The sequence below is a fragment of the Oncorhynchus masou genome, chromosome 31 (assembly GCF_036934945.1).
Source record: "Oncorhynchus masou masou isolate Uvic2021 chromosome 31, UVic_Omas_1.1, whole genome shotgun sequence".
NCBI classification, from domain to species: domain Eukaryota; kingdom Metazoa; phylum Chordata; class Actinopteri; order Salmoniformes; family Salmonidae; genus Oncorhynchus; species Oncorhynchus masou.
Genome location: NC_088242.1, coordinates 80,298,139 through 80,314,094, shown reverse-complemented (window position 1 = coordinate 80,314,094; position 15,956 = coordinate 80,298,139). Strand labels below are relative to the sequence as shown.

At 42.6% G+C, this 15,956-nt stretch overlaps 1 protein-coding gene across 1 annotated transcript in view; it reads right to left on the bottom strand.

The window, feature by feature from the left end:
* LOC135524530 (synaptic vesicle glycoprotein 2B-like) overlaps window positions 1-15,117 on the bottom strand; it is a 38,493-nt gene extending 23,376 nt beyond the window's left edge. The window contains exon 1 of the mRNA XM_064952136.1: window positions 14,930-15,117. The gene's annotated coding sequence lies outside the window, so the exon portion shown is untranslated. The remainder of the gene's footprint in view (window positions 1-14,929) is intronic.
* Between the last annotated feature and the right edge of the window lie 839 nt (window positions 15,118-15,956).

The following is a 15,956-nucleotide window of genomic DNA, read 5'->3' as shown; positions in this document are numbered from 1 at the left end:
CTCCAACAGATGCTTCGCATTGTGCATTATGATCTTAGGCTTGTGTGTATCTGCTCGGCCATGGAAACCCATGTTATGAAGCTCCCGATGAACAGTGCTTGTCCTGACGTTGCTTCCAGAGGCAGTTTGGAACTCGGTAGTGAGTGTTGCAAACGAGGACAGATGATTTTTAAGCGCTACAGCACTCGGCGGTCACATTCTGTGAACTTGTGTGGCCTACCACTTCACAGCTGAGCTGTTTTTGCTCTTAGACGTTTCCACTTCACAATAACAGCTCTTCAGTAAGGCCATTCTACTGCCAAGGTTTGTCTATGGAGAGTGCATAGCTGTGTGCTCGATTTTATACACCTGTCAGCAACAGGTGTGGCTGAAATAGCCAAATCCACTAATTTTAAGGGGTCACACTTTTGTATATATATGTATATAGTGCATGTCTTCCTCTCTGACATCTAATCAACACTTCCCATCCTCCTTCACACCCACCCACCCAGCCACCCACACACCCAGCCAGCCATCCAGCCACCCAGCCACCCACCCACCCACCCAGCCAGCCACCCACACACCCACCCACCCACCCACCCAGCCACCCACACACCCAGCCACCCAGCCACCCACACCCACACCCACCCAGCCACACACCCACCCACCCACCCACACACCCACACACCCACACACCCAGCCACCCACCTACCCACACACCCACCCAGCCAGCCACCCACCCAGCCACCCACCCACCCACCCACCCACCCACCCACCCAGCCTGGCTGCCTTCAGCAATACAGCAACAGCACTCATGCACCAAGGCCCTTCTCTCTACAAAGAGGAAATGAATGGCAAATTGGATGAGAACAGAGAGCAAAGAGGCACAAAGCAATATCTGTGACAGATTGGAGGGTTGTCCTGTATGATACAATCATACTGCATGCATAGAATAGGGGTTCAGGAAAAGAAGACTGCTTATGCCATGTGGTATAGTATCATTAGTAATGCATGGGACGAGAGCTCCCCAAGGCATTGTTCCCACTAGTTTGAAAAGGGTTGTCTGAGTAAAATCAATTTATAATACATTTTGCAGCAGCTGTTCCCCCTGCCCAATTCCATAGCTGTTGGAATGATATTGTTTGTCCATCTGTGTTTAGTTTGAATCTGGAATCCTTAGTTGCTACATACATTTTTGGACTCATAAATTAATTATATATACCCATTTATTCTTAAATGCCTCATGAGTTAATTTAACTGTTGTACCCATCAGAACCCAAAATAAGATTGGTTTACTCCAAGGTTTGTAAACAATGTAAATGTAAACAAACACTGTATAGCCTCAAAGCATAGTTAAAACTATAATTTTGATCTCTTGCATCCAAACCTCTGTCTATGAATTAGAGAGCTTTTTCCACATACTTTTGGTCGTGTAGTGTATTTTGTTTAATATTGCAGTGGCAAGACCATGAAGCCAGCAGCAGCTTGAGACCTGGATTTGAATAACACTGATGTAGGATATATATTTCCCTTCTTCTATTTCTCTTCATAAAGTGTGAAAATGCATACTGAAAGTCTTGGCCCTGCCTCTATACTGCTGAACCTACTCTAGTGCCACTTCCTTGTTTGTTGACTAAGACAAGTGAAGGTCACGATGCCCATATGGACTTGGCTCAGGGAGGGAATCACTTTCAGCACGGTTGCCAACTCTACCTGATACCCTGTATTCTGAGATCCCAGAGAGATGAGCAGTTCCTTTCTGAGACAGAACAGGTATTGGACAGAGAGAGGGAAAAAGATCAGTAGCTAACCCATGCTCTGTTCGAAAAGTACTGGTAGCAGAGTACAATACAATGAGGTGTAAATGGTTGAATTCACTGTCGGATAAAGACTGCAGGACAGGCCAGTAAAACATTTGATCAAACACAAATGTATGGCATGTGAGAACCGTGTAGGACAGGGTTACTTAACTCTTACCCTATGAGGTTCGGAGCCTGCTGTTCTACCTGATTATTAATTGCACACACCTGGTGTCCCAGGTCTAAATCAGTCCCTGAAAACATTTTTATTTATTTATTTTATTTCACCTTTATTTAACCAGGTAGGCAAGTTGAGAACAAGTTCTCATTTACAATTGCGACCTGGCCAAGATAAAGCAAAGCAGTTCGACACATACAACGACACAGTTACACATGGAGTAAAACAAACATACAGTCAATAATACAGTATAAACAAGTCTATATACGATGTGAGCAAATGAGGTGAGATAAGGGAGGTAAAGGCAAAAAAAGGCCATGGTGACAAAGTAAATACAATATAGCAAGTTAAACACTGGAATGGTAGATTTGCAATGGAAGAATGTGCAAAGTAGAAATAAAAATAATGGGGTGCAAAGGAGAAAAATAAATAAATTAATTAAATACAGTAGGGAAAGAGATAGTTGTTTGGGCTAAATTATAGGTGGGCTATGTACAGGTGCAGTAATCTGTGAGCTGCTCTGGCAGTTGGTGCTTAAAGCTAGTGAGGGAGATGTGTTTCCAGTTTCAGAGATTTTTGTAGTTCGTTCCAGTCATTGGCAGCAGAGAACTGGAAAAAGAGGCGGCCAAAGAAAGAATTGGTTTTGGGGGTGACTAGAGAGATATACCTGCTGGAGCGTGTGCTACAGGTGGGAGATGCTATGGTGACCAGCGAGCTGAGATAAGGGGGGACTTTACCTAGCAGGTTCTTGTAGATGATATGGAGCCAGTAGGTTTGGCGACGAGTATGAAGTGGGGGCCAGCCAACGAGAGCATACAGGTCGCAATGGTGGGTAGTATATGGGGCTTTGGTGACAAAACGGATTGCACTGTGATAGACTGCATCCAATTTGTTGAGTAGGGTATTGGAGGCTATTTTGTAAATGACATCGCCAAAGTCAAGGATTGGTAGGATGGTCAGTTTTACAAGGGTATGTTTGGCAGCATGAGTGAAGGATGCTTTGTTGCGAAATAGGAAGCCAATTCTAGATTTAACTTTGGATTGGAGATGTTTGATATGGGTCTGGAAGGAGAGTTTACAGTCTAACCAGACACCTAAGTATTTGTAGTTGTCCACGTATTCTAAGTCAGAGCTGTCCAGAGTAGTGATGTTGGACAGGCGGGCAGGTGCAGGTAGCGATCGGTTGAAGAGCATGCATTTAGTTTTACTTGTATTTAAGAGCAGTTGGAGGTCACGGAAGGAGAGTTGTATGGCATTGAAGCTTGCCAGGAGGGTTGTTAACACAGTGTCCAAAGAAGGGCCAGAAGTATACAGAATGGTGTCGTCTGCGTAGAGGTGGATCAGAGACTTTTTCAATTTAATGGAACTGGCTTCGATGTCCAGGGTTGAGTTTGAGGTGTGTACGAGTCAGCGTTTCCCAACTCCGGTCCTCCAGTAACCTCAACAGCACACTTTTTTGTTTTAGCCGCTGACAAAACACCTGATTCAAATCATTGAGGACTTGATGATTAGTTGACAAGTTGAATCAGGTGTGCTTGTCTGGGGCTACAACAACAATGTGTGCTGTTGGGGGAAACACTGCTGTAGATAACGGCAGTTTCTTGTTTTGGTTTAAAATAATATGTTTTAGTCTATTTCATTTATATTATGCAGGGAGCACCATGTAAAGACAGCTTAAATTTCAGGCTTGCAGGAATCTTACTACATAGCTACATTACGTTTGAATGAATTATTCTGTTCTCTTGTGATGACATGATGAACGGAAGGCAGTCTAACACCAGGAGAGGGCACAGACCTCTGGAGGGAACCAGCAGCAGGGAATCAAAGATTTGAACAACTCATTGAATAAGCAATAGACTGTCAATAACGATAGTGTCATAAAGTGACACAGGATGCTTGACACAGGAGGCTGTCTATGGGAATCGAATCATCCTTGAGCAAGGTAGAACACTTTGCAGGTAGCCGAGAGATGTGCTTTCCAAACAGCGATTCCTTCTCACCAATGTCTGAACAATATTTGACTTTATGTGGGAAGCAGCAACATTAGAAATATCAACAAAATGCAGAATAGTAGGTGATTATTAAAGCACAGAGTGGCATATTTTACTGTGTTACTTGTGCCAGTCCAATATAATATGTGCTTTCAACTGCCCAGGAATTGACCCCTGAATGGAGTTTGCTTTGAGGCATACAGACACTATAACAAAATCTTCTACGCTATTATAGAGCTGAGGTTACTAGAGTGTGTCTAAGAACATTTGCGTTTATAGTTCACTAAACATTTCAGTTTTATATGATAGTTTGCAGTTTTCCCTGCCAAATCACCAGCAGGTATCAGGGGAGGTAGGCTTTTATCCACAGTGTGAAGTGACAGCATGGAGTGGATGATTTAGAATCTATAGCCCTTTGAATGTGTTGGTAGGGAAATCATATTTTGTGGTGCGATCAAGTGCTCTTTCATGATGTTACTCAGACTGTGTCATAAATTGCAAATAAAGGTTATGTGATAATCAGCTGAGCCCATCCAGTGCTGTGGTATTTAGTTTAAAAGGATATATATCAAACTGATCTCTCTACCATTTGCTATGAAAACATCTAAAGCACATTATTTTGAGTGGAGCATGACATGAGAAACAACAGTTTCTTTACACAGACACCATTTCATGCACACTAAGCCTCCTTCCAGACATTGAGTGAAAAGGCCATTCTATGGTGAAGGATATCATGGTGGATGTCTGAAGTGAGCTTGGTAAATGAAGGGCCATTACTTGAGGATGATTACTGTGTATTGTGGTATTGGCTGTCTGTTTCTGCTTCAGTAATGACAACAAAACAAGAACGGTGCTTGTGTATTTTATAGACAATGGAAAGGGAAATAAGGAGCTCCCTTAAATCATATTGGAATATCCATCTACATGTATATTTTTGTTTATGCTCATCTACATTTTCCAGAGGCAGAATGGCAGAGTGAATATGAGGTTTAAGTATTGATATCGTTTTAAGTGATTGAGGCAGACACTCCCTAGGCTACATACAGACTGCTCATTCACTGCGTGTACAAAACATTTGGAACACTTTCAATGACAGACTGACCAGGTGAAAGCTATGATCCTTATTGATGTCACTTGTTAAGCCTTGAGACAATTGAGACATGGATTGTGCATGTGTGCCATTCAGAGGGTGAATGGGCGAGACAAAATGTTTCAGTGGTTGTAGGTGTCAGGCGTATCGGTTTGAGTGTGTCAAGAACTGCAACGCTGTTGGGTTTTTCACACTCGACAGTTTCTGTGTGTATCAAAAATGGTCCACTACCCAAAGGACATCCAGCCAACTTGATACAACTGTGGGAAACAATGGAGTCAACATGGGCCAGCATCCCTGTGGAATACGTTTGACACCTTGTAGAATCCATGCCCTGACGAATTGAGGCTGTTCTGAGGGCAAAAGGAGGTGCAACTCAATATTAGGAAGGTGTTCCTAATGTTTTGTACACTCATTCTATATTTCTTCCTCTTCAGAATTTAAAAAAAATATTTAACACATGAACATTGGATGAATCTGACACAAACAAACAGATCAAGTAAACTCCAGTATTTCTACACCAGACAGTGGTGTGTAGGTAGTTTACTAGAACCGACCTGGAGCTGATTACCACCACAGTACAGTGATGCTTTCCTTGCACCACCATTTTATTGTCTGTGAGCTGAGTTTGTGCCAGCCTCCCTCCCAGTGTAGTCTCACCAGAGAGGACAGTCTCTGTTTCCTGACACTGAGCACCACCACGACAACACCAGGTATAGACATCCTGAGCGAGACATTCTGGCACAGGATAGGCACGAGTCACAACTTCCACTCCAGATGCCAGAGAATTATACCATTATAAACTGGGTGGTTCAAGCCCTGAATGCTGATTGGCTGACAGCCGTGCTACGTGCTACGTTGTGTCGTGCATAAGAACTGCCCTTAGCCATGGTATATTGGCCATATACCACACCCTTATTGCATAAATAGACTCTGTGGCAAGAGCTACATTTTGTTTGGGGTCTATAACATTATAACACTATAATGCTATAATAGCTGACTCACCAGGTTATGCCCTGCCCACTGGGCACAGACGTCAAATCAACGTCTATTCTACGTTGATTCAATGTAATTTCCTTGAAATGACGTGGAAACAATGTTGATTCAACCAGGGCTTGTCCAGTGGATGAGCAGTGATTCTGATATGCTGGTATATTCATAATATACTATTTGTTCTGCCCTCTCATTATTAAATCACGTTATGAGATGAATTGATGATTTCAGCCTGCATCATATACATTTGCATCCATGAGGTTTGACCTTTCTCTGCATGTCTAAGGGGATGACTCCTCCAAACATATAACAAATCTATTGCAATCAAAAGTATTTATAAAGCCCTTTTTACATCAGCAGTGATCACAAAGTGCTTATACAGAAACCCAGCCTAAAACCCCAGAGAGCAAGCAAAACTCCCTATCTAGGCTACGGACGGCCACTCCCTTGGTACCTGCTGCCCACGTTGGCTACATCTGAGGGAAACTGCAGGCGGTTTGCAGGCATGAATCTGTGTCAACCTGGTACATACAAATGGTCTCTGTTTCCATGGTCAGGATTCTATGGTTTCTCCTGACTTTATGTAAGGAGCAGCATATCTATCAAGTGTCTGCGTAGGAATGTGATCTAGGATCAGTTTTTCCTTTTAGATGACACCATGAATAAAATGACATGGACAGGGGTGACCTGATCCTCAATTTTATATTTTATGTTCCTGGTGTTGTTCTTTAAGGGAAAGTTCACCCAAATTACAAAGTGACACATTGGTCTCCTTACCCTGTAAGCTGTCTATGTACAAGGTATTACAGCAATCCATGCTTTGGTTTAGTTTCCCTGGCAGTGGCTGGCACCGTTTGCTAATGCTAACATTTTAGCATGTGTGGCACAAATCCCATTCAAATTATGGGACCGATATTAGCATTTCATCGCAACATGTTCAAATCAACTATAAGTGTGATGAGGTTTTTTCCTGGGCAGTAGTACATCATTACTGCCTCAGGGATCAAAGGACCAGAAATGGGCGTAATGCAGATAATCAAGTAGAAAGGCACATGAGAACCAGTGTGGAGCTACAGCCACAGCACAGCAGAGAGCACTTGGGTGCTGCATCAGGTCTGCACACATGATTGTGGCAACCTTAATAATACAGTAGCAACCTTCTCTAACAACCTCTGTGTCTGCCCCCTGACTAATCAGGCCACATCAAGGTTTGAGGAAAAGGTTAGTCAGCCAACATGAACCATGGGAAGCCAAATGCCATACATGACATATTGATGATATCTGAACAGGTATAGATATAATTCTCAGTTTGTATGTGTAACAACTTTCACTAATTGGCAGGCATGCAACGCTTACCCAAAATCTCCATATTTAACAAAGTAAGAAGTCTTTATAGGGTGTGTGTCACGGTAATTATTGGCATGGCCGGATGGAATATACATGTTGACCAATGAGACTGGTGGTTGGCTGGAACTAACACAGCGCACAATCTGTAATCCCCCGCATTGAGATTAAACCTCAGCCAGCCCACTTATTCTCAGTGACTGGACTGACCCCCCCCCCCCGATCTGTGTCCAGCTCTTTCTCTCTCTAACCCACCCTTACGCTAATGCAGAGAGAGAGAGGGAGAGAGAAAGAGAGAGAAAGCGTGTGTGAAAGGGACAGAGAGAAATCAGACATTGAGATCGGCTGCCCCGCAATTGAATCTTGCTGAAGACTGCAGAAATGTAATTATGTCCAGCGCTGCTCCGAAAGCTTTAGATTATTGTTCCAGCAGCAGAAACACAGGGCCAAACATAAAAGATGCAGCACTCCATGCTTCGATGTCAACACTGAACTGATAAAGTCAGGAGTGAAAAATGGCAGGAGGAGACACGGCTTTTATTGCTGCGTATGAGAAGGAAATTAATGTCTGGCTGAATGAAAAAACAATCCCTCCCTTTCATTGGTGTCTTTCTACACACGAGTAGGCTGGTTTTATTAGAGCACGTTGACATCTCTATTCCTTGACTGGATCTAATCTCGACATTAGTTGTTGTAGTCTGGGAAATGTGAAATTTACCCTGAAAAGTGGCATATGAGGCCATTCGTAACTCATCTCAAACCAGGTTGTCAATTTTCACCAGTTTTCATTGTCTCGGTCTGAAAACAAACAACATAAACTCTGTCTCATGTGACCATCCTCGCTCTCGCTCTCTCTAGTCAGAGGACAACACTTCTCCCATGATCCAGAGTGTTTCAGGTTACTGCCCCGCCTTGCCCATCCTGCCGTGGTTCTCTCTTTGCTGACGCCATGCCCAGCTGGGAGTTTCATAACACTAGCTTGTGCCTTTCAGTTGGGTAGGTACTCTATCCAGAACCATAAAAGCTATCTATGGCGTCTGTGACTCCGTCTATCTGGTTTCGACTCCATCTACTTGGCTTTGAGTCTGTCTACCTGGCTTTGACTCCATCTATTTGGCTTTGACTCCACCTGGCTTTGACTCCATCTATGGCTTTCTCTATCATGTATCAATGTATATCTCCAAGGCCATTAGAATAATATAGAGGACACTATAGGACTATGAGGTTTGTTTGGTTGGAAAAATACAGTACTTTATAGAATGCTTCGGAAGTTGATTTAAAACATCTTGCTAAACTGTTACTAGGCAGGTTTCCATTGACCCAGGTTTATTCGACAAACGCAACGTCGCAAAAAAAATCATTGCGACATGTGTAATGGAAACAGCAGATATAGGATACATTTTCTAAAGATCGACCACATTTCTATCTGTTCGACATGGGTGGATTTTTCTTCTGTAGAAAAATCTGTAGAAGAACTTTCTTTATTAAGACAAATGATGATGGAAACTTTTTTTCAAATAAATTATGATTGGCAAATAATAATGAAGGTAGCCTACGGGCACGTGATGTCACCGCATAACTATAAAGCTCCACCCCAAAATGAATTGTAAATGCCTACGTCTTGCAAAATCAATTTTCAACTATAAAAATTATGTTTCTTTGAAGGAAATGGATTGTCTTTACTTTCAAGAATACCTGAACTTCTTCATCTTACTTTTCTGGTTGGTTGGCAAGTTTCACCATCTAATTACTTCAGATCTACAGGAGTGCACGTTTCACCATCTAATTACTTCAGATCTACAGGAGTGCACGTTTCACCATCTAATTACTTCAGATCTACAGGAGTGCACGTTTCACCATCTAATTACTTCAGATCTACAGGAGTGCACGTTTCACCATCTAATTACTTCAGATCTACAGGAGTGCACATTTCACCATCTAATTACTTCAGATCTACAGGAGTGCACATTTCACCATCTAATTACTTCAGATCTACATGAGTGCACGTTTCACCATGTCATCAACCGAGGCGATACGTTGGCACATGAGAATTATTACAATATGCAAATATTAGTCAATTATTTCATTCTATCCATGTTGGCTTTCACGGGCTACCTGAGACATGATACAGATAGGTGGGAGAGCATACAAGCTGCCGCCAATATATTAATGCGCAATTTGCCTAAATGGGTAATGGCAACCCTTCAACCACAATATTTTCATTCAAATAGGTTTTTGAGATATATAGTTTTTAGGTGTGACGTCATTACGTCAAGCTGTTTTCAAAGTTCCATGGAAACGCACCCTAGCAGGTAATTGTTGCATCTATTTTCTATGCAAACTTTCTAAATGTTGACAGAAAAATCACTGGACAAGTTAATGGAAACATAGCTAATGATGCTGCCTTGCTCATTTAAAAGAGTTCTCTTCACATCAGTGTTTGTAACTGGCCTCCTGAGTGTCGCAGCGGTCTAAGGCACTGCATCGCAGTACGAGACGCATCACTACAGATCTGGGTTCGTAGCCGGCTGCAACCGGGTGACACATGAGGCGGCGCAAAATTGTCCCAACGTCGTCCGGGTTAGGGGAGGGTTTGGCCGGCTGGGATGTCCTTGTCCCATCTTGCTCTAGCAATGCCATGTGGCGGCCGGGCACATGCATGCTGACTTAGGAGAGACCTTTGCCTCTCCTGAGTCCGTACGGGAGTTGCAGTGATGGGACAAGACTGTAACTACCATCTGGATATCACGAAAAAGGGGTAAAAAAAGAAAATGTTTAAATAAATGTGCTGTCCTGTCATCCCATCTCATCCCCTCTTCCCACTAATTGATGTGATGTGAGGATTCCATTGCTTGTATTTGTATATCTCCGTTAGAGCTACATATGTCTGTATTTCTATCTCAATTAGTGCTAAAACAAAAGAGGTTTCTTTTAAGCATCTGGTGTATCAGATTCAGATCTGATGCTTGAGTGAATCTTGTTATAAAGGGAAGAATACTGTACCTAGTGTTTGGTGTTGTTACGTCATTAAAGTTTGCTGGAGCTTTTTGCGCATAAAGGCAATGACTCATAGTTTAGTCCAAAACAGAACTGAAGCCAAAACCTAATCATTTTACATCTGCTCAAGAAACCGAGCAAGACATTGTAGTCTCAGCAAATGAAAGTGCTGACACATAGGCTAATTTCATGGTTCTGCTCTGGCAGTATTATTGTTTATCTTCACCACTATCACTACCTCTCCATTGCGATGTATTTCATCAACATCTCACATACAAATAAGATAGATATGTTCTGATACATCCCAATTTTGGGTGTGAGATATAAACCAAGCCATCCCTGGGTGGGGGAATAAAATATATGTTATAAGGCCTGGTGTGCCAGTCAGGGACCAGGCTGAGGGGTGGCAGTGTGCTGGTCTCATGCTGTCGTCTACCCCGCAAATAAAAAGGGAGAAATAAAAGTGAGAGGTCCATTAAACAGAGAGGGGGAGGCTGATGTCTATTACTCGGCCCTCCAGTGTGTACCGTTATGCTTCAAGGCACATAGAACAGAGCACACATTAGTTTCAATAATTTGTTATTGATTCACTTTCTGGCCCTCAGTTCTTTAAGAATACTACCAATGGACAGAGAGATTCCAGATTGCTATGGGGCCCGTTCTACGGATAAAATGGAATTTACTGGATCATTCTCATAGCCTCTTGTTAATTGAACCCACTGTTCATTTCCGGCCAGTCTCATCAGTGTCATTCAACAAGTGTCCTAATGACATTGCTGTGTGACCAATGATTCAGCACAGGAGATTGGATATATTGTTAGGAGTAAACCATTGGTCATCAATGATCGTCATGCCCAGGTAGCAATTGAAGATTGCTAATGACATAATATCGCCAATGGTACCTCCTTTGCTGGCAGTGTGTCATCATGAGGTAGCCATACCATCTATTGTAGCTTTACTGATCACCAAAGACAGAACTGAGAAAATAACCTCGGACTAGAACTCATCATGATGTTATTGACGAGCTCCCAATGACTGACACTGTGTATTCTCACTACAGTGGCTGTGGGGAGCGACTACTCACTGTGTGCACCAACAGGGTCCAATGTTCAGGCACACAGAGGACATGTCTCCTATGACCAATATCCCTGGGCAGCTATCACTCACTTCAAAAGGACTGGTCACAATGACAAAGTCAGGGAATCAGTTGGGAAGCCCAAAGCTGCTTGACATGTGTTAAATGAAATATGATGGCATGGGTCTGAACAGCCTTTGTGACCTGAGGGGAGAACAAAGGGTCCACTGGAAGAGGTTCAGTGATGATAGCCGAACCGTGGGTTTAAGATGAAGTGGAGGATCTTCTGTGTCGTTAGGAGAAGTGCCTCTATGCTGCTGTAACTCATGGTTAAATATTAAAGAATCCACTGGCGTCTGACTGCACATTCTATTTACTGCCTCCTACAACCGTCCATCCTAGAGCCAGAAAGAGAGGCTTTCTCTGAGATGGGTCTCAGGAAGGACATTGCTATGCTATTTTCATTACTGGTATTGTTCTGGAAGACCATTTTGTTGTAATTATGTAATGTCCAGGGACGTTCTGTAGCGGTAAAATTCAACATTATGAATGGCGTCAGCAGATAAAATAAAAGAACAAAGCTTCAAAACACACATGAAGGTGTTCAAAGAGGCCACGGAGAGAAGGAGGGTCATGAAAAGGAAGAGAGAACAAGGGAAAGAGAGAGAATGGGGGAGAGAAAGAGAGAGATGCTTTAAAGTGCAGCATATTAAAGATTCATATTCAGGGACAGTCTGTACCACATTATTTTCAGCCCCCAAAGCCCTCAGCTGTACAGCTAAATAGCATCAATAGACTCTTAAGCAGTTAGCATTAGAAGGAATACGTTCAACCATGTTTGAAGAGTCTTGATGATTCACCGGATAGAGCTTCTAATGTATAGTATCATGAATGTAACATTACTGAAGTTGTCTTTTTTATTTAAAATTCATATTTTCTTGCCACAAATGCAATGATCTGCGTAGATTGCAGGCAATTATTTTGTATGTGTACAAGCATTAGCATATTCTATGGCTTTTTCTCGTTTGGGCAAAAGTCCATCTTCCTTCCTCTCTCTGTGACCCAGAAACCGATAAGTGGCAGAGTGGTCGAGGAGTGCCAATTCGTTAACAGGCAAACGGTCCTCCCTTCTATAGCCTCCTTTTGGCGAAGAAGCACAAGTGTACCTTACCGCAGAAGAGTTTTGATATCTGCCAAACACCCTTTGAATCAGCTGTTGTATTGTCGCAGGAGAAGAGCATGCAGACATTTAAAAACGATGTGGTACTAAAGGTTCTTTTGATATCCACTCTTGTAAACATCATTTGCCCGATGACGAGCGAGTGGAAAAGGAGCTTATTTCAAACAAGAGCATTTTCATCTCCATTCATATTCCTCGCCACCTCTCCTCGATTACCTTTGACCTTTTTTAAAAGGAGGCGAGAGAGGTTGGAGGAGTGAGGATGCAGGAGTTGAGCAAATCTAATTGAGAAAAGGCCGGTCAGTCAATTTCCTCACTCGATAGTGGAGGGCCCAGTATAAAACCAAACCACTGGTCCTGGCTCTCAACCCACAGTCAATTGAACTGACCACATAATGTCCCTGGTACGTACAAAGAGCATTGAGTAAGTATTTGGCATTTGATTCATGTATTTGTTTTATAACATTTCTCCAAATGAACATCAAATTAAATTACCTTTAAATATTTTGAATGAATCTATTTAGTTAGATTTGTTTTGGGGTTTTACTTCACGCATGAAGTATTGCTACCTGGTTTTAACATAGTCCTGGTGTTTTCACTTTTTAGAAGCTACATATTGTCCCTGTATAGATCATCAGACATGCAGGATTGAAAACAACATTCTCTCGACCTTTCAACAGGGACAAACTGTCAGATTGTCGAGATTGTTATTGTCGTCGTTTGTGTTATTTTCCCTTGGGCATCTAAGTTAGCTACAGAACCTGTTGCAGCAAAGCATTGATGTTTCGTCCCGTTGTTTAATATCGAGTCTCCCCTCAACCTGTCTTTTTTGATTAAACACACATTTTACCGGCAACACTGTATTGGTGCACACCATACCAGCCCTATCTCAAAGCACACCAGACATCTCAGAGATCTAATCGTCTAAGTTATCCTGTCAACTTCTAAATGTTGGATATTTTGCTCTGGAGCATTTGATTTAGCTCTTATACACATACGATCTTCTTCCTGATCGTGGTTAAGATGAATGTGGAATACAGATAAAACGTGACTGAAATACCCAGGGACCTCTCTGGGCCCACTGGCCTCTGTGTCCTGGTATGGAGGGTGCTTATGGGAGTCCCATTCCACCCTCCCATCTGTCCACACTTTGCATGTGACAGCAGGTTAAGAGAGAGTGTAAGTGGGCTTGTTCTGGCTGTTGTCTTCTTAGTAGGAGAATAACGTGCTAACAGGCCAGCTCTGGTTATGTGATCTAAAGACAGTAATGCACCGCCGTGCTTTGCTTCTGCTTGCATAGGCAAGATTATTATTGATAAATAATGCATATGTTCCTTTCCACTGCAGGAAGCAGCCTGTCCCCTCACACACACACACCCTCAGCAAAGCCCAGCTAAGTAGAGCAATAGAACCGACACTAATTTAGCTGCAGCATCACATCAACTCTGTGATCTATGTACTATGCTGTTCCTGTCCATTAGTGTTCTGTTTTGTGTGGACCCCAGGAAGAATAGCTGCTGCTTCTTCAACAGAGGATCCAAATAAAAATCGTATAGCACAGCAACAAACTCTTGGTATATTCATAATTTAAACAACATTCTCTCATCCGTAGCAACTTTTACTGCACACTACAGTAGAAATGAATAGCGCTGGAATCTGTGGCAATCGCTTTCATGAGTATCTTCACGATATTACAGTATATTGGAAACAAACATAAAATGTCAAAATGTGCATTTCACTGTTAGTCTAAACCTGTTGTTAACGAAGCATGTGAAATCAAATTTTCTATGATTTAAACTTTTTTTTTTGCATTTGTTTTCACATCCTTGCTATTCTGGTCATGATTTCTTACCCTAACAGTGGTTTCCTGGTTAAATAAATGAATAATACAAAAATGTAAGTATCAAATACATTTTCATTGGCAATGCTACATTAATGACTTCAGGGAAAAGTGTATCTGAAATATATCTATTGATTGTGCAATATCACCCATGATCTATCTTGCTGAAATTGGAGTTCCTTCCTTAGTGTCCTCCTCATTTAATTGAAGACAGTGTTTACTGCATTTGCTTATCTGTAAGGTTTTCCCAAAACTACCCTGCAATGATTTCTGTTTTAAGATGTGAAAAAAGTGCTGAAAAGTGCAGGGCTTTTTGAGATCGCATCCTCAGCCTTTGCCTCCAGCCTTTTTTCCAGGTTAAAAACACCAGCAAATATTCTATCAGAATCTAATCTAAAATCAAGAGAAAATAATGCATTTGAAATAAAAACATCAACAAACAAACCAAAAGGTGTCATCTTACCAGTGTTGGCATCAAAACAGTAATTCCTCCTTTAGATAAAGACCAAAACATCCCTTAAAAGAGGTGCAAATCCAGGACTGGGGCCTATGGTAGTAAAGTAACAGAGGATACCCTCCTCTAGCTTCAGTGTACAACTCAGGAACAGATTAGGGTCTGCGCCAGCTATCCGCCCCACTCATCAAAGGAGGAGCTCCCTATCCCTGATCACGCCCACCCCATCACACTCACAATGGTAGAGTCCACCCAACCTCTCTGCAACAACAAGCTCACACCTCTTCCCCGGCAGGAAGGAGAGACACACTACTGCGCTGAATTGTGTGTGTGTGCGTGCGTGTGTGTGTGTGATGGAGGGAGATTGAAAATGAGAGGAGAGCAGAGATGTGGAGGAGGGATTGAGGCTGGCAGATGGGTGGCTGGTGATACCTAGTCAGTTGCACAACTGACTGCATTCAACCAAAATGTGTCTTCCGCACTTAACGCAGCTCTTCTGAATCAAAGATGTGCGGGGGGCTGCCTTAATCAATGTCCATGTCATCGGCACCTGGGGAGCCGGTGTTGTTGGGGGGTTAACTGTCGTGTTCATTTCCCCCCAGGTATACGAACCAGCAACCTTTTGGTTACTGGCCCAATACTCTTAACAGCTTATCTGCTGCCTCGTGTTGGCTTAGGTTAAAGTGGAAATGGATGATCTTGCTGTACTCCTACAATAGACAGTGGGAGGAGAGGCAGCTCAGCTCAGAGCTGCTGTTTGTCTTGTGACACTTTCAGATGGGTTTTCAGGAGGAGTTCAGCAGTGTCACACAGGACAGGTGAATTACTGCAGGCCGTCTACAGTATGCTGCTCTGGCTCCTCTCTAAGATGGAGTGATGTTACACACAGGAGGATGCGGCTGGCAGCATACTGTCAAATACAACTGTAGGCTTCCACACCTTGAATGTTTTACAATAGTGCTTAAAAAAAACATATTTTAGCGTGGCAGGGAATTGAAGCTACCCTGTCATATTTCTCATTCATCTTAATTGATGT